Here is a 24,049-nt window from a genome sequence, read left to right as displayed (position 1 = left end):
CGACATGCGCAATCGCACGGATGTCCGCCATTAACCCCGCAGATGCCGTGATCAGTACAGATCACAGCATCTGCGGCAGTGCGCATGTTAAAATAGATGATCAGATCACCTGCAGAGCTGCCGCGGGGATCCGATCATCTGTAATGGCAGATGGAGTTCCCCTCACCTGCCTCCGTCCGTCTCCCGGCCTCTCCTGGTCTGAGATTGAGCAGACCAGAGCAGAAGATCACCGAAAATACTGATCAGTTCTATGCCCTATGCATAGCACTGAACAGTATTAGCAAATGATTGCTATAGATAGTCTACTATAAAAAGTGTAAAAAAAAAGTTGAAAAATGTAAAAATAAAAAGTAAAAAAAAGTGAAAATCCCCTCCCCCAATAAAAACGAAAATTGTCAGTTTTTCCCATTTTACCCCCAAAAGGCGTATTATTATTATTTTTTAACATTCAAACAAGCATTATTGTGAAAGTGGTAGTACATGACAAAATAGAATTATTATTGGAAGAGAAACAGAACATTAGTCGCAATGACACAACAACAGTGCATCAGCAAGAAAACACATAGCCAATGTGAACATAAGGCAAACCTATTGTCATAGGAGAGTGTCATCTACTTAATAGCTCTGAAGTGCAACAAAATCAGCATAAAACCAAAGAAAAGTTAAAAAGGAAACAAATCAGGGGAGGAGGAGATTGGGCGGAAGGATCCACCCGAACAAAGAGGGAGACGAGTGGGGAGGAATAGGAAGAAAAGTGATAGATTAAGTAGGAACATCAAGTGTAGGAAGAGGAAAGTACTGACCTGTGCTCCGCCGAACGGCCCCTCCTCAGCCCGGTCCCAGCGCCAGCCCAACACAGGACCAAGATCACCGCAACAGATATCAGGGTGACTGCCAGATGAGGGGGGGGGGGGGAAGAGGTCAGCTCATCTAAGGTCCAACAGGGGGGGGGGGGGTAGGGAGGTGCAGCGACTAATCTGTCCTAAACAGGGGAGACTCAACAAAGGTCAGCCACGGTGACCAGATGGAGGTGAATTTGTCAATTCTGCTGTTGGAGTCCGCCATCAACTCCTCCATCCTACACACAAACAGGACCTCTCTGTACCAGTCAGAAATTGTTGGGGGGGGGGGGGAGACTTTTTTTTCCATTTTCTTGGTATCACAGCTCTGGCAGCCATCAGCAAGAAATTAGCCAGGGTCTTGGAAGGCGTTTTCCTAGATGCTGGTCGGATGGACAACAGAAGTATCTTAGCCTCATTGGGGATGGTTTTGCCAGTGATGTGAGTTATACGAGAGAGTACAGTCGACCAAAAGGGAGAGAGCAAAGGGAAGGCCCACCATATATGAGTCATCGTACCGCGGGACCCCCCACAATGCCAGCACAGGTCTGAGACATTAGGATACATCTTTTGGAGCACTGACGGTGGCAACCTGTACCAGCGCAATAAAATTTTGTAATTGGTCTCCTGAGATCTACAGGAAACCAACATCCTATGGCACGAGAGGAATGCGGAAGACCAATCTGAGGGAGCAAAGGTGGTGCATAGTTCCGCCACCCTAGCCCTCACAAAAGGTGGAGGTGACTGAGCTGCTGCGTCCAAGAGTATACTATAGACTTGCCAAACCACCCTGGAGGGCGGGGAAGCAGAGATACACAGCTCCTCAAATGGAAGAAGGGGCCGGACCAACCGTAGGGAGCAACCTGTCGTGTCCACAAAATGACGGAGCTGCATGTATTGCATGTACCTGGCCGGCGTGCGGAGGTGCCCTGGCACCACGTCGTCATAAGACCGCAAGGTCGTACCCTGTAGAAACCCTCGGAGGGAGACAAAGGGAGGGTTCGAGGCGCCCAGGAAAGAGGTCCAAAAATACTGCTTTTTAGTCGCATTTTATTCCCAAAAAAATTAATAAAAAATTATCTAAAATTTTTATATATATATGCAAATGTGGTATCGATAAAAAAACAGATGACGGCGCAAAAAATTAGCCCTCAAACTGCCCTATATATGGAAAAATGAAAAAGTTATAGGTGGTCAAAATAGGGCGATTTTAGATTACTGATTTTGTACAAAAATTTTTAGATTTTTTTTAAGCAGTACAAAAACATAAAAGTATCTAGCCATGGGTATTATTTTAATCATATTGACCCACAGAATAAAGAACACGTCATTTTTACCGTAAAGTGTACAGTGTGAAAACCAAACCCTCCAAAATGTGCACAATTGTGGTTTTCATTTAAATTTCCTCCCTAAAAAAAAAATTGGGAGGTTTCGCCATACATTTTATGGTAAAATGAGAGGTTTCATTACAAAGTACAATTAGTCATGCAAAAAACAAGCCCTTATATGGGGCTGTAGATGGAAATAAAAATAAAATTGGTCCCTCAACATACGATGGTAATTCGTTCCAAATGAACCATCGTTTGTTGAAACCATCGTATGTTGAGGGATCCGTGCAATGTAAAGTATAGGAAGCTGTACTCACCTGTCCCCGCCGCTCCGGAACCGTCACCGCTGCCCTGGATGTTGCCCTCCACCGCTGTCGCCGCATCCCCGTGGTGTCCCCGATGCTCCGGACGTCTCTCGCTCTCCGTCGCCGTCATCACGTCACTACGCACGCACGCCACTCCTATTGGATGGCGGGACGGCGTGCGTGCGGCGTGATGACGACGAAGGAGAGCGCCGGCGATGGAGGGGATCGTGAAGAGGATGCTCCGGAGCCCCAAAGACAGGTAGGAGACCATCCCCGGAGCACACAGGGCACTGTAAACGGCTATCCGGCCTCTGGGAGGCCATTGCATGTTGAAATTATCGTATGTTGGGGCCATCGTAGGTCGGGGGGGGGGTCACTGTATAGTGCCCTAAATTAAAAGAGGACCGCCTCCTCTACCCTCCATATCAGTGACCTAGTATCTACAATGTATTTGGAAAATTTTCACCCCCTTTTTTCACATTTTGTTGATGCCTTGGGCTAAAAAACAAAACAAAAACACTCCAATGCCCCATCATTTTGCTAATATATTGAAAATAAAAAACAAAACATTCACATGAATGTAAGCATTAAGACCCTTTTGCTATGACCCATACTATTTAGCTCTGTGTGCCTCCCATTTCTTTTGATCATCTTTTGAGATGTTTCTACACCTTTATTGGAGTCCTCTATGGTAAAATCAGTTCATTGGACATAATTCGGGAAGACACAGCCCTGTCTATACAAGGTCTCACAGCTCTCATATCAGAGCAAAATTCAAGCCATGAGCTTGAAATAACTGCCTGTAGAGCTCAGAGACAGGATTGTGTGGAGGCACAGGTTTGGAGAAGGGTACAAACAAATATTTCTGTTGCACTGAAAGTTCACAAGAGCACAGTGGCTTTCATAATTATTTAATGCAAGCTGGCTGCCCCACTAAACTAAACAATTTTAAAAAAAGGCCTTGGTAAGAGAGATGACCAAGAACCCTAGGGCTGTGTGCAGATGAGAGAAATCTTCAAAAGTTCACCCATTTCTTCAGTAATCCACCAATGTGGGCTTTATGGCAGAGTGGTCAGAAAGAAGCCTCTCCTCACTAAAACTGAAATAATTGAAAAAAGACAAAGCATGCTCCTAGTGCATTATCAGGGATAATAAGATAATGTGTGTAAGAAGTTGCGCTTCCCACAAGGAGTTGTGCTGAGAACACAATATTTGTATAGGCATGTAGGCGTTAGCCTTGCAACAGCCTGACTTCCTCAGTGGCTTCGGTAGCAATGCAGTAGAAATAGACGTGTAGAATAATGATCCAAATCTGGCAATTCACATGCTATAAATTAGCTTTATTCAAAAAAGTTTGTAAAGACTTTTAAGATTACATGTGTCAGCATGTCACAACAAGCTTCAAGTTTGTACTGAACTCTTTCTCAGTGCACATCAGAACCACAAAACCAATATGTAGTATGCCCTGGAAAAAAAAACACATCTTGTTAGCAGGGGCGGACTGACCGGCCGGTCCATTCGACCGTGGTCCGAAAGACTGGCCGGGTAAAGGGCCCGCAGCAGCTGCTGAGGATTCAGGACACCTGTCCCGGATCCCCAGTCAGACAAGCACTACTTTCAGGAGATGTCTTTCTCTATATAAATATCCACGCGCTGCTCCTGCTCTGTTATCATTAGCAGAGACAGACAGCAGCGCAGGGATGAAGAGGACCTGATTGTTGGCTCTGCCCCCAGCACAGGAAGAGGACAGAGGCCGAGAGCTGACAGGCCTCCCAGGAACACAGAGCAGCCGCTTCATGTGAGGGTGAGTGATGTCTCTGTGTGCTGCCTCTCTCCCCCCTGACAGCAGTATATCCCGGGGCTGGGTGATGTGTATAGTATACAACCTACAAAATAGGACCACTACATGTGTGGTGACATCTAACTAACTGTTGTTTCCCGTTTTGTTACTGGCATTTGCCAGTACAACACATGGCCGAGGGATGCTGAGCGCTTGTGTGCGCATGCGCCGGACTCGCGAGGCCGGGACGTCGCCCCTCGGCTTGCGCATGACGTCGCTTCCGGTGGCTGATTGCGGAAGTCGACGGGCGGGTCCCGGCAGCGTGGATCGGCACAGCGTATGTACACAAGCGCCATATACTTATGGCGCCACGGAGCAGGTTAGTGATTGGCCAGTAATTTAATGAGTGTTACTATTTATACCCCCACATGTCCCCCACCTCATTACTCCTAGAGGAAGCTTGGCAAAACGCGTCTGAATGTGAGGTGGGGGAACGTCCTGGAGCATACCCTGTGCCCTCTTTTCTGCGGTATGGTCTACCTTCTATTGCTGCTGGCTATTATGCCCTTGTAGATGTTGCTATGTCTTATATTGCACTATGCACTATTTATATGCAGCATTGTTGACAATATGGTCTATTGGATAGGACCTATATCTTGAGATTCTGCTGTATTTTATTTTGCACAAGACCCTATACATATGCTGCTATATTTACTATAAATATTTCTAATATTGTTGTTAAAAATTTTTTGGGTAAACAAATCTCTATCATTGGATACACATTTTATTGTGTTTATCTATATGTTTACTGGGGGCTTAGTGCAACATTAAAGCCTTTGTACTATGTGCAGCTGGTGGGTATAACAATGTTTTTACCTGAAACTTGGCGGCTATCATGACTGCAAAAAAGGCTTTTATGCAAACCCACTGACGGTCGGATAGGCGTGGCGCGAGATACACGATGCCCCACCGCCACGCCCACCCCCACGCCTACCCCGTATGTCCTCTGTGTGATTGACACACAGGTCCCAGCGCATGCGCCCTTCAGCTAATCTAACCTGCACACTGCTGTGTGTCATCCAGCTGGCGCTCGCTGCCGCCGCCGTCTTCCTCCTCAGTGCGCATGCGCAGAGCAGCGCGCAATCAGGTTAGTTCTCCATACTAGGTGCAGAGAGGAGGCGTGCTCTCTGCACCTAGCAATGCGCAGGCGCACTGAGGAGGAAGGTGGCGGCGGGAGCGAGCGCTTGCTGGATGACACACAGCAGCGCGCATGTTAGATTAGCTCAAGGGCGCATGCGCTGGGACCTGTGTGTCAATCATACAGGGTAGGTGTGGGCGTGGCGGCGGCGGGGCATCGCGTATCTCGCGCCACGCCTATCCGACTGTCAGTGGCTTTGAATAATAGCCTTTTTTTTCAGTCATGAAAGCCGCCAAATTTGAGGTAAAAACATTGTTATACCCACCACCTGCACACAGTACAAAGGCTGTGTGCAAGTTATTGCACCAAAATGTCATGACAGTTACGCTTTAACTTCTATAGATATTTATGCAGCTTTATAAATATACTTTCAGAGGGTGTGTATTTTACAATCATTGTGATACAATATTTGCCAGGATGTTCCCCATCCGTTGTTTTAACATTGTCTTATGTGTATATGTTTTTATGGGAAAATGAGGTTTTCAGTGTTTGTATTATTATTTGTGCAATAAAGATGATGTGTATGGTAGCAGCCGAGTGGGGTCACTTTCCCTCCTCCAGTGTCCACAGGTCACCAACAGGTCACATTTCCAGAAATATTTTTGGGGAAAAATCGTGGCAAAAATGGCGTGGTGTTACCGTGATTTTTTGAAATCGCTGTAAAACTGCGCCATTTTTGCCTGCAAATTTTCAAAAAATTGTTCTGGTAATGTGACCTGGGGGTGACCTGAGGACACTGGAGGAGGGAAAGTGACTCCACTGGGGTGATAAACATGTGAACACACTGCTTGTTTATTTATCATTAACCCCTTAATGGTCTATTCACACGTACAGTATTCTGTGCAGATTTGATGTGCAGGATTTTCTGCTGCAGATTTCAATGTAAACAGAACACAGTTTGAAATCCTGCGCATCAAATCTGCGCAGAATACTGTACTTGTGAATAGACCCTAAGGGTACATTCACATGTACAGGATCTGCTTCATATTTTGTGCAGCTGACTTTGCAACCCATTAGCTTGGATAGGTAGCAAAATCAGCTGCAGAAAATATACCCTAAGTGTGAACATACCCTAAGTTCTTATTCATGTGGACGGATCCGCAGCATATTTTACACTGCGGATCTGCCGGCAATGGACCCTACAGTGCTGCCTCCATCTGTGTCTGCTCATAGCGGCAATCCGCCACTACGAGCAGACACGCTTTGAGGTGCATGTTCGCCACGCGCATACGCAGTATACTCGCACACATCGCAGCCGCTCCTCCTGTTCCCTGAGCTAGGCTGAGAGCAGCCGAGATGTGTGCGAGTATACTGTGCATGTGCGCGGAGATCATGCACATCAAGGCGTGTCTGTTCGTAGCGGTGGATTGCCACTATGAGCAGACACATATGGAGGCAGCACTGTAGGGTCCATTGTCAGCGGATCCGCACCGTAAAATACACTGCAGATCCGTCCGTGTAAATGAGGACACAAGGCATACATGTATGCACAGTGCCTGCTCCCACTCCCACTCCCTTGGCTAATGCCAGACCTCACCAATCAGGCTGATGTCCGAATAGGGGTGGGGCAGAAGTGTGGCCAGGGGCCGACTGGGGGCCCTGAGTGTTGTCAGACTGCCCCTGCTTGTTTGGTACGAACTTGAAATGCTGTAAAATGCTGACACATTGAGTCTTTATAATCTTTACAAATCTTTATCAATAAAGATAACTAATAGCAGTGCCAGATTTGGATCATTTATGTACAAATGTATTTTTTCTCAGTAAAAGACACATGAAAGCCCACCTAGAGTTTGCAAAATAGCACAGTCTTTCAAACTGTGAGACACAGATTCTCTGGTCTGACAAAACCAAAATTGAACTTTTTGGCCTCAACCTAGGCACATGCAGGAGTGGCTTAAAGGGGTTGTTTAGTATAAAAAATATGCCCCTTATCTTTTTGCTAAAACAGCCTCCCTCCTGTTCACAGTTTGTGTTTATTATGGCAGCTCAGTCTCATTCACTTTAAGTGGTGCTGTTTTTGAAAAAACAGACAAAAAAAAAATAACCCAAGAAACAGCTTTTTTTTCTAAACGCATTATTTATATACATTTTATTTGTGTGGGGAAATTAAAAAGAAAACCAAAATTTTGCAACGTTTGGGGGTTTCATTTTTTGGGCTGTACACTTTAAAGTAAAACTGCCGTTTTTTATTCTTTGGATCAATACAATTAAAATTATGCCATTGTGAGTCACAGTACGAGAAAATAAACATATTTTAATAGATCGGACATTTATGCACACAACAATACAAAATATGTAGTGTTTATATATATATATATATATATATATATATATATTTATTTAAAAAAAATTATATTTATTTTAAAGTTTTTAAGCCCCCCCATAGGGGACTTTTAATTGCAATGTACTGTTTAGTACTATGTTCTACCACTGATCTGTACTAACAGTGATCTTCTTGTACAGCCTCCACGCCAGAGGGAGATAAGCGCAAATGGACGCCAGAGGCCTCTTATCAGACCCCTGCAATTGCACTGTGTGGGTTCGATAAGACCACCAAAACCTCCGGTTTCGCTATAAATGCTGTGATTGGCATTGATTCCGGCATCTATGGGGTTAGTGGTGGACATCAGTGTGATCGCTGATGTCCGTCATTAGCAGTGAGGCCCTGGCTGCTGAGGCAGCCGGAGTTCACCTGCTATGTGGTGATCGCAGGTCCTGTGCTCACTTCATAGCCGTGGTGTAAATGTACAGTATAACTCTGTGCGTTAAGTTTCTTGCTGGACATTTACAGCGCATGTCCTTAAAGGGGTATTCTGGGCCAAAACTTTTTTTTATATATCAACTGGCTCAGGAAAGTTAAACAGATTTGTAAATGACTTCTAGTAAAAATCTTAATCCTTCCAATAGTTATTAGCTTCTGAAGTTGAGTTGTTGTTTTCTATCTAACTGCTCTCTGATGACTCACGTCCCGGGAGCTGTGCAGTTCCTATGGGGGTATTCTCCCATCATGCACAGCTCCCGGGACGTGACATCATCATTGAGCTGTTAGACAGAAAACTTCAGAAGGATTAAGATTTTTTAATAGAAGTAATTTACAAATCTGTTTAACTTTCCGGAGCCAGTTGATATATATAAAAAAAGGTTTTGCCTGGAATACCCCTTTAAGGGATTGAAGACACCTATTAGAGCCCTCACTTGAACCCAATCAAACAATGTTGGAAGGAGCTAAAAATAGCTTTTACCAAAGGTTCATCTTGACAGAGCTTGAGAGGATCTGAAAAATAAAATGGCCGAAAATTCCCAAATCCAGGTGAGCAAACCTTGTGGCATCATACTGATGAAGGCTGGAGACTGTAATTACTGCGAAAGGGGCTTCAACTAAGTAAACTGAGTTCAACTGAGTAAAAACTTTTCTGCATACCCGTTCGGGTTAATAGCAGACCTGTAAATATTATATTCTGTCCTTAAACAGAAGCAGCATTTGCTCCCCTGCACATGAAATGAAAGATTTCTGATTAGCTATCTATCTAATGTGTATGGGGGTACTCCAACTCTCCTCCAAAAGCAAAAGCAAGTTCAGTAAAAAGGAATAGTTGTGAGCTAAATAAGTCTTGGGACAGCTATCTAATGTGCAAGGCATCTCTGTTGTGCCATTCCACTGTTCCCCTTCTCACTAGGACGTATCACATTGAACCATATATTTTTTTTCAATGAAAAAAAATCAAAATAAAAAAAGGAAAGGATTGCTTATTCATAATTAGGTCAGCCCTACCATTGTATTAGTAAGGGATACTGCATTGTGTATGCCCATCGTTAGGGGTCATTAGAGGTGGGGCACAGCGGGAAGGAGCGCAGCCTTTCAGATCACAGTGCTGGGGCCTGAACTGCAAGCTGCATGCTGGAGAAGGAAACATTGGGCTCCTCTACATGTGTATGCTGGGGAGCAGAGGTAAATGGCGGGTTGCAAGGTGAGACAGCATGGAAAGGGTGGTATTAATATGGGTCTCTATGTTGGAGGGAAGAGAGTAATGCTATTTACATGGGAGTGTATGTTGGGTATGGTGGGTGCTCAGAGATGGGGAGGGATGCTATTTACATGGGATTGTATGTTGGGGGCTCAGAGGAGGAGAATTGTGCTATTTACATAGGACTGGATGTTGGAGGAGGCTGAAGTGAGGTGAGTAATGCTATTTAAATGCCCTGCCTGATTTCCTCCTGTGTAACTCTTGGGTGGTAGTGGGACATGTGAGTAAGAACTATGGTGTGTCCTTGCTCTTACTAGCATAGCTAGTTCTCATTAGCAAGGTTTTTCACCCCCACACCCTGCCGCTTCACCTCTAGGCAGCGCTGGTTCTGGGACATTGTTGCTATATTGACAATATTCCTGGGGAGCACATATTTCCAGCGCCAGGGCAGAGAGTGGGGCTGCAAGATTGTAAGAGCTCCTGATGCTGACATGAGTGGTTTACTGTTAAATATAACCAGATCACTAAATTATAACCCAGTCTGACCATGGAGAGAGAGTGAGCTCTTTGTTTGTATTACATTTATTGTAATCTTCTTGACATCATGGCAGACAGTACATAAAACAAGAAATCTTCATATAAAGGCAGTCCTCAGCATAAGTAAATAGTGTAGGAGGGTTATGTAGGCATGTCTATAAATCTTGTCTCACGCGCTGGGATTTCTTCCTAAGTACAGTGGTCCCTCAAGTTACAATATTAATTGGTTCCAGTACCACCATTGTATGTTGAAACCATTGTATGTTGAGACCAGAACTCTATGGAAACCTGGGAATTGATTCTGAAGCCCCAAAATGTCATCCAAAAATAGGAAAAAGTGAGGGTTAAACAAAAATAAGTAGATAACTAATATAGATATAGCAAATCCTATACATATAAAAGTAATAAAAATCTGCTGGGAGCTATAATCATTGTCTGTGTCAGTGTTTCCCAACCAGGGTGCCTCCAGCTGTTGCAAAACTACAACTCCCAGCATGCCCGGACAGCCTTTGGCATGCTGGGAGTTGTAGTTTTGCAACAGCTGGAGGCACCCTGGTTGGGAAACACCGGCCTATGTAGAGGACAGGAGCTTCTTCAGAGTCCTGTACAGAACACAGTGTCCTAAAAATGTAAAATGGAGCCGCCCTTACCTGGTGTCCAAAGGAGCAGGTAACCCTGGTACAGGTAAAGAGTACAGAACATGTAATACCTCCCTGTACTGTAGGGGGCGCTACCAGACACCAGTCAGTGCATACACTTCAGTAATACATTCTGATTGGTCAGTTCTTCCAGTCATTGACACGTTTCACAGATCTGGACTGTCTGTACATTGTATGTTGAGTCTGGTTTCAAGTTACAATGGTCCAGAAAAGACCATTGTATGTTGAAACTATTGTATGTTGAGGCCATTGTAAGTTGAGGGATCACTGTACTTTATCCAGTGTGGTGGATGCATCTTGAAATGTCCATCAAAATGGCCACCTCTGTTAACTTCCTCCAGATGTCATCCTCCTTGTGCTGGAGGGCTGTACAGGATTTCCTGGAGACCTTCATCCGTTCCTCAGTCTATCCCCCTAGCAACTTATGCTCAAATGATGGGTGTGTCCGTCATGATTGAAGGTGTGTCCTTTATAAATGTGGACATGTTTATCCTAATTGATCATGTGTCTACTATCCATAAATATACAAATATGGTTTATTAAAAGTACATATCTCCCTCTAGTGGGTTGGCTGAATATATATTTAACATGTGGGTGTATAGATATTATCTGATTGGATACTACTAGCCCTACAAATATAGTACTTCTCTGAAGTCTCAACGTGACTATTCTCCTGCTACATATATACTGAAATAGTATATAGTGTGTCATGTTGTCTATCTATGCATATGTAAAAGAAAAAATGGGGGAGGGAGAGACAGATGGAGCGCACTTGTGCCGTTACTCCGGTGGAAATAACAATAAATATAATGTTAAAGGTTATGCTAACCCGAAGATGTACGAAAAGTACAACATCTAGTAGCGCATGCACCCGGTATCCGGGGTGAAAAGTCAGGAGCCGCCCGAGATGGTCCCGTGTCAGAAAGGATCTCAGGAAACCTCCATGTTGTCTATCTATAGACATGGTATCCTTTGACAACTGGTGAGCACGTGGCATGTACTTACAGGGGTATTCCGCCCCTAGACATCTTATCCCCTATCCAAAGGATAGGGGATAAGATGTCAGATCGCCGCGGTCCCGCTGCTGGGGACCCCTGGGATCCCCGCTGCGGCACCCCGCTCTCATTACAGCACAGAGCGAGTTCGCTCTGCACGTAATGATGGGTGGTACAGGGGCCGGAGCATCGTTACGTCACGGCTCCGCCCCTCGTGATGTCACGGACCGCCCCTTTCAATACAAGTCTATGGGAGGGGGTGTGGCGGTCGTCACGCCCCCTCCCATAGACTTGCATTAAGGGGACGGGCCGTGATGTCACGAGGGGCGGCGCCATGACGTCACGCTGCTCCGTCCCCCGTATCGCCCGTCATTACGCACAGAGCGAACTCGCTCTGTGCAGTAATGATAGCGCGGTGCCGCAGCGGGGATCCTGGGGGTCCCCAGCAGCGGGACCGCGGCGATCTGACATCTTATCCCCTATCCTTTGGATAGGGGATAAGATGTCTAGGGGCGGAATACCCCTTTAACCCCTTAAAGGGGTACTATGCCCCTGGCATCTTATCCCCTATCCAAAGGATAGGGGATAAGATGATAGATCACCGCGGTCCCGCTGCTGGGGACCCCGGGGATCGCCGCTGCGGCACCCCGCCATCATTACTGCGCAGAGCGAGTTCGCTCTGTGCGAAATGACGGGCGATGCAGGGGCCGGAGCAGCGTGACGTCATGGCTCCACCCCTCATGACATCACGGCTTGTCCCCTTAATGCAAGTCTATGGCAGGGGGCGTGACGACCGCCACGCCCCCTCCCATAGACTTGTATTGATGGGGGCGGGCCGTGACGTCACGAGGAGCGGAGCCGTGATGTAACGATGCTCCGGCCCCTGTATTGCCCGTCATTACGTGCAGAGCGATCTCGCTCTGCGCAGTAATGATAGCGGGGTGCTGCAGCGGCGATCTGACATCTTATCCCCTATCCTTTGGATAGGGGATAAGATGTTTAGGGCCGGAGTACCCCTTTAAGGACTCACGGCGTATGGGTACACCTTGCGTTCTTCCGACCCCTGCTGCTCGCCATGACTAAGACTTATTAATAAGTCGAAACGCGTTGGTGCATTTCATTAGTGTTCTTTTTAGGGGGGGGGGGTCAATTCAGATATGCGATTTGCGGTTATTCCGGGTCAAGCGGGTCTCTGGTGACTCGGTGACCCGGAAAAAAGGGTGAATGGGGCTGTCCGAGACAGCCCCATTCAGCCTTACTCAGCAGGAGTGAGGTAGCATGGGTGCTGCCTCACGATCACGTGATTGATCGGTCAGAACGACCGATCAATCACGGACCTGCTGGGGACGGCAGGGGTCTCCTACCTTGCCCTGGTCCGGCGGGGGTCCCCTAAGGATCGGTGACGGCGACAGGAGCAACAGGATCGGCTGCAGCAGCGGCGGCGGTCCCGGGGCAGGATACAGCAGGAGGTAAGGCCTCTTCACTTCCTGCTGTTGCTTAGCAACAACTCTCAGCATGCAAAGCCAAAGGGCATGCTGGGAGTTGTAGTTTTGCAACGGCTGGAGTTCCAAACACAACTCCCAGCATGCCCTTTGGTAGTCTGTGCATGCTGGGGGTTGTAGTTATGCAACACCTGGAGGCACATTTTTTCTATGAAAAAGTGCATCCTGTTGTTGCATAACTACAACTCCCAGCATGCACAGACTACCAAAGAATATGCTGGGAGTTGTAGCAGTGTGCCTCCAGCTGTTGCAAAACTACAACTCTCAGCATGCCCTTCAGCTGTCAATGCATGCTGATTTTTGCAACAGCTGGAGACACATTGGTTGTGAAACAGAGTTTACCTAACTCAGTGTTTTGCAACCAGTGTGCCTCCAGCTGTTGCAAAAATACATCTCCCAGCATGCACTGAGAGACTGTACATGCTGGGAGTTCTAGTTTTGCAACAGCTGGAGGCACTCTGGTTGCAAAACACTGAGTTAAGTAACAAACTCTCAGTGTTTCGCAACCAATGTGCCTCCTGCCGTTGCATAACTACAACTCCTAGCATGTATGGTCTGTCAGTGCATGCTTGGATTGTAGTTTTGCAACAGCTGGAGGTTTGCCCTCCCGCCCCATGTACATTCACACGGGTGGGTTTACAGCGAGTTCTGCTGCAAGTTTGAGATGCGGCAAATTTTCCGCCGCAGCGCAAACTCCTAGCGGGAAACTCACTGTAAACCTCCCCCCGTGTGAATGTATCCTAAAAACACTACACTAAACAAAATAAAAAGTAAAACACAACATACCCCTACACAGCCCCCCCCCCTCCAAATAAAAAAAACTAAATAAAAAAAGTCTTGTACGGCACTGTTTCCAAAACAGAGCCTCCAGCTGTTGAAAAACAACAATTCACTGTATTGCTGGACAGCCACTGACTGTCAAGGCATGCTGGGAGTTTTGCAACAGCTGGAGACACCCTGTTTGGGAAACACTGCCGTAGGGTATTTTTGTGGCGGATTGAAACCCCCAATTTAGGCCTCAAATGTGCATGGTGCTTTCTCGCTTCGGAGCCCTGTCGTATTTCAAGGAAACAGTTTAGGGCCACATATGGGGTATCTCTCTACTCGGGAGAGATTGAGCTACAAATTTTGGGGGGGCTTTTTCTCCTTTTACCCCTTATGAAAAGGCAAAGTTGGGGTCTACACCAGCATGTTAGTGTAAAAAAAAACAATTTTACACTAACATTCTGGTGTTGCCCCATACTTTTAATTTTCACAAGCGGTAAAAGGAAAAAAAGACCCCCAAAATTTGTAACGCAATTTCTCCTGAGTACGTAAATACCCCATATGTGGGCGTAAAATGCTCTATGGGCGCACAACAAGGCTCAGAAGTGAGAGCGCACTATGAACATTTGAGGTCTAAATTGGTGATTTGCACAGGGGTGGCTGATTTTACAGCGGTTCTGACATAAACGCAAAACAATAAATACCCACATGTGACCCCATTTTGGAAACTACACCCCTCACGGAATGTAACAAGGGGTATAGTGAGCCTTAACACCCCACAAGTGTTTGACAAACTTTCGTTAAAGTTGGATGTGAAAATAAAATTAAAAAAAATTGGCACTAAAATGCTGGGTTTTTTATTTTCACAAGGGAGAGTAGGAAAAAAGCCCCCCAAAATTTGTAACCCCATTTCTTCTGAGTAAGAAATACCTCATATGTGGATGTAAAGTACTCTGCGGGTGCACTACAATGCTCAGAAGAGAAGGAGCGCCATTGGGATTTCGGCAAGAGAAGGTGTCTGAAATTGAAGGCCATGTGTGTTTACAAAGCCCCCATAGTGCCAGAACAGTGGACCCCCCCCACATGTGACCCCATTTTGGAAACTAAACCCCTCACGTAATGTAATAAGGGGTGCAGTGAGCATTTACACCCCACAGGTGTCTGACGGATTTTTGGAACAGTGGTCCGTGAAAATGAAAAAAAAAATTTCTTCATTTGCACAGCCCACTGTTCCAAAGATCTGTCAAATAAATGCCAGTTGGGTGTGAATGTTCACTGCCCCCCTTATTAAATTCTGTGAGGGGTGTGGTTTCCAAAATGGGTCACATGTGGAGGGGTCCACTGTTCTGACACCACGGTGGGCTTTGTAAACACACATGGCCTCCCACTTCTATTCCAACCAAATTCTCTCACCAAACGCTCAATGGCGCTCCTCCTCTTCTGAGCATTGTAGTTCGCTCGCAGAGCACTTTACATCCACATATGGGGTATTTACATACATACAAATTTTGGGAGGCTTTTTCTCCAATTACCCCTTGTGAAAATGAAAAATTTGGGGTAAAACCAGCATTTTAGTGAAAAAAAATAAAATTTTTCATTTTCACTTCCAACTTTAGCAGAAATTTGTCAAGCACCTGTGGGGTATTAAGGCTCACTGTATGCCTTGTTACGTTACTTGAGGCGTGTTGTTTCCAACATAATATGCCATGTGTTTTTTTTTTTTTTTTTCCTGTTCTGGCACCATAGGGGCTTCCTAAATGCGACATGCCCCCCAAAAACAATTTCAGCAAAATTTGTTTTTCAAAAGCCAAATGTGACTTCTCTTCTGAGCATTGTAGTGTGCCAGCAGAGCACTTGACGTCCACACATGGGGTATTTCCATACTCAGAAGAGATGGGGTTTCAATTTTTGGGGGGCATTTTCTCCCATAACCCCTTGTAAAAATGTAAAATTTGGGGTAAAACCAGCATTTTAGTGAAAAAAAAATTCATTTACACATCCGACTTTAACGAAAAGTTGTCAAACACCTGTGGGGTGTTAAGGCTCAGCGGACCACTTGCTCCGTTCCTTGGGGGGTGTAATTTCCAAAATAGTATGCCATGTGATGGGTTTTCTGGTGTTCTGGCACCATAGGGGCTTCCTAAATGGGACATACCCCCCCAAAAACCATAAAAAAAAAAAACTCACTCTCCAAAATCCCATTGTCGCTCCTTCCCTTCTGAGCCTTGTAGTGCACCCACAGAGCACTTGACATCCACATATGAGGTATTTCCTTACTTGAGAGAAATTGTGTTACAAGTTTTGGGGGCTTTTTCTTCTTTTACCCCTTGCAAAATTTCAAGAACATGCGAGTGTAAAAAATGAAAATTTTTTATTTTCTCATTTACCTTGCTGCTATTCCTGTGAAACACCTAAAGGGTTAACACACTTTCTGAATGTAATTTTGAATACTTTAGCGGGTGCAGTTTTTATAAAGGGGTCATTTATGGGGTATATCTAATAAGAAGACCCCTCAAATCCACTTCAAAACTGAACTGGTCCCTGAAAAATTCAGATTTTGAAAATGTTGTGGAAAATTGGAAAATTGCTGCTATACTTTGAAGCCCTCTGGTGTCTTCCAAAAGTAAAAACATGTCAACTTCATGATGCAAATATAAAGTAGACATATTGTATATGTGAATCAATATATAATTTATTTGCAATATCCATTTTCCTTACAAGCAGAGAGTTTCATAGTTAGAAAAATGCTAAATTTTCAAAATTTTCATGACATTTCTGGATTTTTCACAAAGAAAGGATGCAATTAACGATGAAAATTTATCACTATCATAAAGTAGAATATGTCACGAAAAAAATCTTGGAATCAGAATAATCGGTAAAAGCATCCCAGAGTTATTAATTCATAAAGTGACAGTGGTCAGAATTGCAAAAAAGGGCTGAGTCCTTAAGGTGAAAAAGGGCTCAGTCCTTAAGGGGTTCATAACCTTGGTTATTATGTGATGTTGAAAATGACATACGTTTTATCATTTGTATAGCAGAATTTGGAGGGCACAGGCCAGCAGCAGTGATGTCACTAGAGCTCTGCTTTCCTGACCTTCTAAACAAGTAAGAATGTCTCACCCTCCCAAGCCAGGAAGTGAGAGCGAGGCCAGCGCTGCAGGCTAGATTTCTACTTTTGTCACAAAAACAGACAAAGTTGACATGCAGCATGGGGGTTGCCACATGTTATATATGGTAAAATTTGATGTTTGGTTCCCTTTAAAAAAGCAGTTCTGCTAAAATGTAAAAACACCAGATAAAATGCCAGAAGAAAGGCAAAATGTAAAAAAATATTCATTTTTCAGGTAAAAAAAACACCAAATAAGCTGCGTGGAAACATAGCCTAAGGGAGGTAGGAAAACACATTTAAAGAATCACTCAAAGCTTAGATACACCAGCTCAGCAGACAGTATCACATATGACAGACTCATGCTGAATTTCTTAGGTTTAGATTCATTATCCTAATTACACAATATCAAACATAATAGATATTGTCATAACAAATGAGTAGCATGATCTAAACTATAATAGGATTAGATACTCAGCAGCGCATACCAGTTATCGTGAGATCAGACGCACAGGCACAGTGGAACTCTATCAATCCATAGTTTATACCTGTCCAATAGACAGATTCAGATAGTCAAGGTTTAGATACAAATGTTCAGCTTAAAGAATCACAGATGACTGCCTGAGATACACTGCAGAAACTGTACAGCTTAAAATGTTGACCCTGCTGCCAGAGGCAGCTCTATAATTGGGCATCCGCCTAAGGCCTCGCACTGGCAAGGGCCTCGCGCCGCCTATCTTGCCCCCCCAGTGATGAAGTAACATAAGTGGCGAGGTGTATGATGTACGCCTTGCCACTTAGTGTTGTACAGGAGCAGGAAACATGAATCCCTGCTCCTGTACTTTTTCGCCGTTTCTCCTCCTCTATCGCAACTCAGTGCTATTATGCAGGAGTCCGCGCACGATTAGATGACGTCACCACATGCAGCCTGCATTAGAACCCATGCACCGCAGTAGACAGGAACCTGGAAGGACAGGAAGCGGCGGCTTCGGCGATTACACCGAGTGTTGCAGTTCAGCGCAGGCACTGGACTGGAGGCAAGAGGCCACAATATCGGGGCAGAAAGAGAAATTGAAGATTGTAAATTGAAGATTTTGAATAGATGATGAACATAACATTTTTTATTTAATGTGCCATTAGCATGAGGAGACCACATGGCGGTAGAATGATACAGCCTGAAGGTGGCGGAAGCATGAGGAAACCATATAGTGGCTGAATGACACAGCCTGGAGGTGGCGGAAGCATGAGGAGACCATATAGTGGCTGAATGATACAGCATGGAGGTGGCAGAAGCATGATGAGACCATATAGTGGTTGAATGACACAGCGTGGAGGTGGTGGAAGCATGAGGAGACCATATAGTGGCTAAATGACACAGCCTGGAGGTGGCATCAGCAGGAGTAGAACATATGGTGGTAGAATGACACAGCCTGGAGATGGCATCAGCAGTATCAGGAGTCCTGAAAGTGAGTCCTGAGTGGGGCGGTGGTTGGCAATACCAGTACCCGGTGATGAAGGTGGGTGAAAGAAGGAGAACTTGGCATCAGATGTGTGGCATCAGGCTTGTGGCAGGATCAGAATAATAGCTGAGGCAGGTAGAAAGAAGAAAACGGTCTCTTTCTGGGTCCTCTGTCTCATACCACAAAAAAGATGATATGCAAGAAAAGCATACACCCACAATAGATATCATGAAAAAAGATTAGACTTTATTGAAATTACAACACCATAATATAGCAGAGAACAGAAAACCATCTAAAACAGGCCAAGAATGGCCCCACACAACAGGGGAGACCCCCCCCCCCCCTAAGAAAAGCCTTCTAAATCACAGTATAGTTATTGCAATCCACCCTATAGCCCTTTAATTATACCATAGCAAATAGAAATTACATCATAACTGTTTTCCACAGACAAAACATCAAGGTCATAAACCCATATAGCATACAATACAATCTATATAGTCAATATGCAGCTGGGAAAACAGGGCTATGAACAGCAAATGAAATATCGTCTCGTAGGTGCCCCCCTAGACCCCACGCATTCCAATATAATATAATAAGTGATACTATATAAGATAATTCTGGTACATATAGACTAGCATTGATGTATATAAATTAGTGTATAAAGTGATGTGTCTAACCAGTGATTTATGGACAAGTACGGGTAACCATACAATATCATAAAATATATGTAAGGTAGTATGTGTCGACATGTGATAACCTGTACCAGCACTGTCCTGTACGACAGCACTTGTTGGTGAAGGCATGAATAACAGATGGTGTTTAAGTGTATAGTAATACAGTGATATCCGATGATATATATGAATATAGAATAAATTACATTGTATCATTATGAATGAATGCTGCATGATCATATTGCATGAATACAAGTAGATGCTGCATGATTGTATATGTAAACACGAGGCGGAATAAATGAAAGCTGGATAAGTATGACCCTTAGGAATGTGAATAAGTATGGGTAAGTATGGAATTCTATACATAACCCTAAAATAATAAATCTGAACATACAATGGTATAGGTGAAAATACGTTCATATCAATATATGGCTTCATTTGGGCATAAAAGTCACCCTTAGTCACCCTCAAATATAGGACCATGTAAACAACCCCAGGTCAATAGACCCGAGGCAATATACATCAATCCCAGGTGATAATATCATAGCCTGATGTATTAAAGCCATACAGAAACATTTAATAGTATTATGTGAATTATATTTGTATACACTTAGTAATATTCCCAAATATAGATCCACAAGGCATAGCGTAATATAATATAAACCTGCATGAATGCACATAATAATAATAATAATAACCATACAATAACTTGCCCAAGTATTTGCACTCACACCTATTTCATACACACACACCACCTCACTCATGGACCACAGGTACCCCCCTCCTCCTAACTCATGCATATAATAATTTTTTCCATAGAAATAATAACATGTCTCAAACCCAAATACTATTAGTATCTGCCCCCCCAAAAAGGGGGCCTGTGTATATTAGCTTCTGTGTATATTGACTTCTTAATTTTCATAGAATTACGTCAATGTCCACATATTGTTCATTAGAGATGAGCGAAGTTAAAGTAATTCGATTCGTCATGAACTTCTCGTTTCGGCAGTTGCTGACTTTAGCCTGCATAAATTAGTTCAGCTTTAAGGTGCTCTGGTGGGCTGGAAAAGGTGGATACAGTCCTAGGAGAGAGTCTCCTAGGACTGTATCCACCTTTTCCAGCCCACCGGAGCACCTGAAAGCTGAACTAATTTATGCAGGCTAAAGACAGCAACAGCTGAGCTGCGAGGTTCCGGAGGAATCGAATTGCTGTAACTTCGCTCATATCTATTGTTCATGTCCTATCGGTAGATACCTTCCATATGGAGACACTCTAGGAGCAGTACTTGTAGGCAAAAGTTCTACTTCTCGTGTATCCAATAAAGCAATATTAGTGAGCAAGAGTTCCAATTCTCCCTCTTGATTTCCACTAGCGTTCACTTTTCCTCATAACCCTCAGAGGAGTTCTTAAAGGAAAACTGTCATATGATTTCTCCTGCACTATCCACAGGTACCGATGGATAGTGCGGGAGACGCTGAACATTTTGAGTCCTACCTTGCCTGGATGCACTGCGCCGTTCGCCCGTTAAAGCATTTTTTCTGTATATTTAAATTAGTTGTAACTGGCACGGGTGGGGTTACTGGACGTAACCAGTGCCCAGCCCACAGCACCGCCCGACTAATGAATATTCATATGTCTTACACTCTCCTTCTCATCCCAGACGATACTACGAATGTGCAGGATTTCCTACTATACCCGGAAGCGGTCTTCAGCGCTGCTTCATTATATTGCTAATAGATGGTAGGCATGAGCAGTGCTGCTTCGAACTAATGAAGCAGCGCTGAAGACCGCTACCGGGTAGAGTAGGAAATCCTGCACATGCGCAGTATCGGCCAGGATGAGAAGGAGAGTATAAGACATTATATGAATATTCATTAGTCGGGGGGTGCTGCAGGCCAGGTGGCAGCTACGTCTCAGTGCCAGATGAAGGCAGTATCCCCCCCCCCCTGTGCCAGTTAGCAGCTAATTTAAATATAAAGAAAAACTGCTATAACAGGCAAATGGTGCAGCGCATCCGGGCAAGGTAGGACTCAAAATGCTCAGCATCTCCCACACTATCCATCGGTAACTGTGGATAGTGCGGGAGAAAACATATGACAGTTTTCCTTTAAGTAGATCAAATTTATACTCACATTCATAGTTCGATCTTTTCTCTAATCCTTGATATATCATACACTACTTCACTATGTGCCAAAATGCAAGAAAGGATCTGAGGCCTTCACTTATTTCCAACAAAAGAGCTCCAACGCTGGTGCAGAATAATGAGTCATATGATAAAGAGAATCTATCATTCTCTTTAATTTCTTAGGGGCCTGTCCTCTTACCTAGTTGATCAAATAAATCAGATGTTATATCCATAACACACTCTTTATTAGGCAAGGATCATGTGATTTCTCATTCATATATAAAGTACATAAATGAAATTTCCATGCGGGACTGAAATACATCCAACATAAGCTCAAATCTCTTGTGAGTCATATGGGACTAATCTAGCCCAATACATCATATCCCTTCTCTATGAGTACAGATGCCAGAGTATGCATGCCCACTGCAATCTAGTGACCATGTATAACCTCCCTATTTAGTGTAAGCCTAACCGCGTGCTGTGATGAGTGTATGTGCTATGTGTTAGCCACTCTTACATAGTTACATAGTTATATAGTTAGTATGGTTGAAAAAAGACATACGTCCATCAAGTTCAACCAGGGAATTGAAGGGAAGGGTGTACGGGGATAAGGGGAAGGGATGTTGTTTTATAATTCTGCATAAGCATTAATGTTATTTTGTTCCAGGAATGTATCTAATCTCTTCTCAAGACTAAACAATTGTAACTCCTTTAATCGTTCCTCGTAGCTAAAATGTTCCATGCCCCATATTAGTTTAGTCGAACATCTCTGCACCCTCTCCAGCTCTGCAGTGTCCCTCCTATGGACAGGCGACCAAAACTGAACAGCATATTCCAGGTGAGGCCGTACCAATGCTTTATAAAGGGGGAGTATTATGTCCCTGTCCCTTAAGTCCATGCCTCTTTTGATACATGACAATATCCTGCTGGCTTTGGAAGCAGCAGCCTGACATTGCATGCTATTCTGAAGTCTGTGATCTACAAGTATACCCAGATCCTTCTCTACCAGTGACTCTGCCAGTTTAATCCCCCCTAAGACATACAACGCATGCATGTTAGTTGTACCCAGATGCATAACTTTACATTTATCCACATTAAACCTCATTTGCCAAGTGGGTGCCCAGACACTTAGTCTATCCAAGTCATCTTGTAACTTATGCACATCCTGTATAGACTGTACTGTGCTACAAAGCTTGGTGTCATCTGCAAAGATAGAAACAGAGCTATTAATACCATCCTCTATATCATTGATAAATAAATTAAACAACAGCGGGCCCAGTACAGAACCTTGGGGTACACCACTAATAACCGGGGACCAATCAGAGTACGAATTATTGACCACCACTCTCTAGGTAAGATCCATGAGCCAGTGTTCAATCCAGTTATAAACTAAAGTTTCCAAGCCCAAAGACCTTAACTTACCTGTCGGCGACTATGAGGGACAGTATCAAATGCTTTAGCAAAATCCAGAAACACTATATCCACAGCCATTCCTCTGTCAAGGCTTTTACTCACATCTTCATAAAAGCAAATTAGATTGGTTTGACAACTTCTATCCTTAGTAAACCCATGCTGGTTATCACTTATAATACTATTATCCCTATGTATTCCTGTATGTAATCCCTTATAAGTCCTTCAAACAATTTACCCACAATGCACGTTAAACTTACCGGTCTATAATTGCCTGGCGAAGACCTAGAGCCCTTCTTGAAGATTGGTACCACATTCGCCTTGCGCCAGTCTCTTGGCACAATACCAGACACCAGAGAATCTCTAAATATCATGAACAAGGGTACAGATATTACTGAACTTACCTCTCTAAGAACTCTTGGGTGCAATCCATCCGGTCCTGGAGATTTGCTTACATTTACTTTACTTAACTTACCTTGTACCATTTCTACATTAAGCCAGTTCAGTACATTACATGATGCGTTACCAGCACTGACCTGTCCATTGTCAGCTCCTTCTTCCATAGTATATACAGAACAAAAGAACCCATTCAGTAGTTCCGCCTTCTCTTGATCGCCCGTGACAACCTCCCCATTATCATTATTAAGGGGTCCTACATGCTCTGTCCTTGGTTTTTTTGTATTTATATATCTAAAAAAATATTTAGGATTAGTTTTGCTTTCTTTGGCCACCTCTCTCAGTTAGAATTTTTGCTGTTTTTATTACATTTTTACAGATTTTATTAAGCTCCTTGTACTGTTTAAATGTTATAGCTGACCCATCAGATTTGTATTTTTTGAAGGCTATTTTTTTTGTTGTTTATTGCTCTTTTAACATCATTTGTCAGCCATGTAGGATTTAGTTGTAATCGTTTATATTTGTTCCCCTTTGGTATATATTTATACCATCCTGTATAGTTATTTAGAGTTGATTTAAAAATGTCCCATTTACCTTCTGTATCAGTATTTGAGAACACCTCCCCCCAGTCTATGTCCTGTAGTGCAGATCTCAGCCCAGGGAAATTTGCCTTTTTAAAGTTATGTGTTTTTGCCTTCCTCGTCTGTCTTTGTTTTCTAAATTTTAAATCAAAAGTAACTATATATATTACCAAGGTTTTCCCGCACAGTTACATTACCAACCAGTTCTGCATTGTTGGAAATGAACAGATCCAACAAGGCATCACTTCTTGTTGGGTCCTCCACAAACTGGCCCATAAAATTATCCTGCAATAAATTTAGGAATTTTCTCCCCTTTGTAGTTTTAGCCAGCCCCCGACCCCAATCTATATCTGGATAGTTAAAATCTCCCATTAATACCACTGTACCTGCCCGGGCAGCCCTCTCTATTTGTTTATGCAGCCGACC

The 24,049-nt window shown here is 44.0% G+C and overlaps 1 protein-coding gene across 7 annotated transcripts in view; it reads left to right on the top strand.

Annotated features, from left to right (window-relative positions):
* The window catches only part of MACROD1 (mono-ADP ribosylhydrolase 1), a 578,339-nt gene that overhangs the window by 187,045 nt on the left and 367,245 nt on the right, over window positions 1-24,049 (top strand). The gene's annotated exons all lie outside the window — the stretch shown is intronic.

The sequence above is a fragment of the Hyla sarda genome, chromosome 6 (assembly GCF_029499605.1).
Source record: "Hyla sarda isolate aHylSar1 chromosome 6, aHylSar1.hap1, whole genome shotgun sequence".
Classification (NCBI taxonomy): Eukaryota; Metazoa; Chordata; class Amphibia; order Anura; family Hylidae; genus Hyla; species Hyla sarda.
The sequence above is the reverse complement of the archived record's forward strand: the minus strand, read 5'-3'. Positions and strand labels throughout refer to the sequence as shown.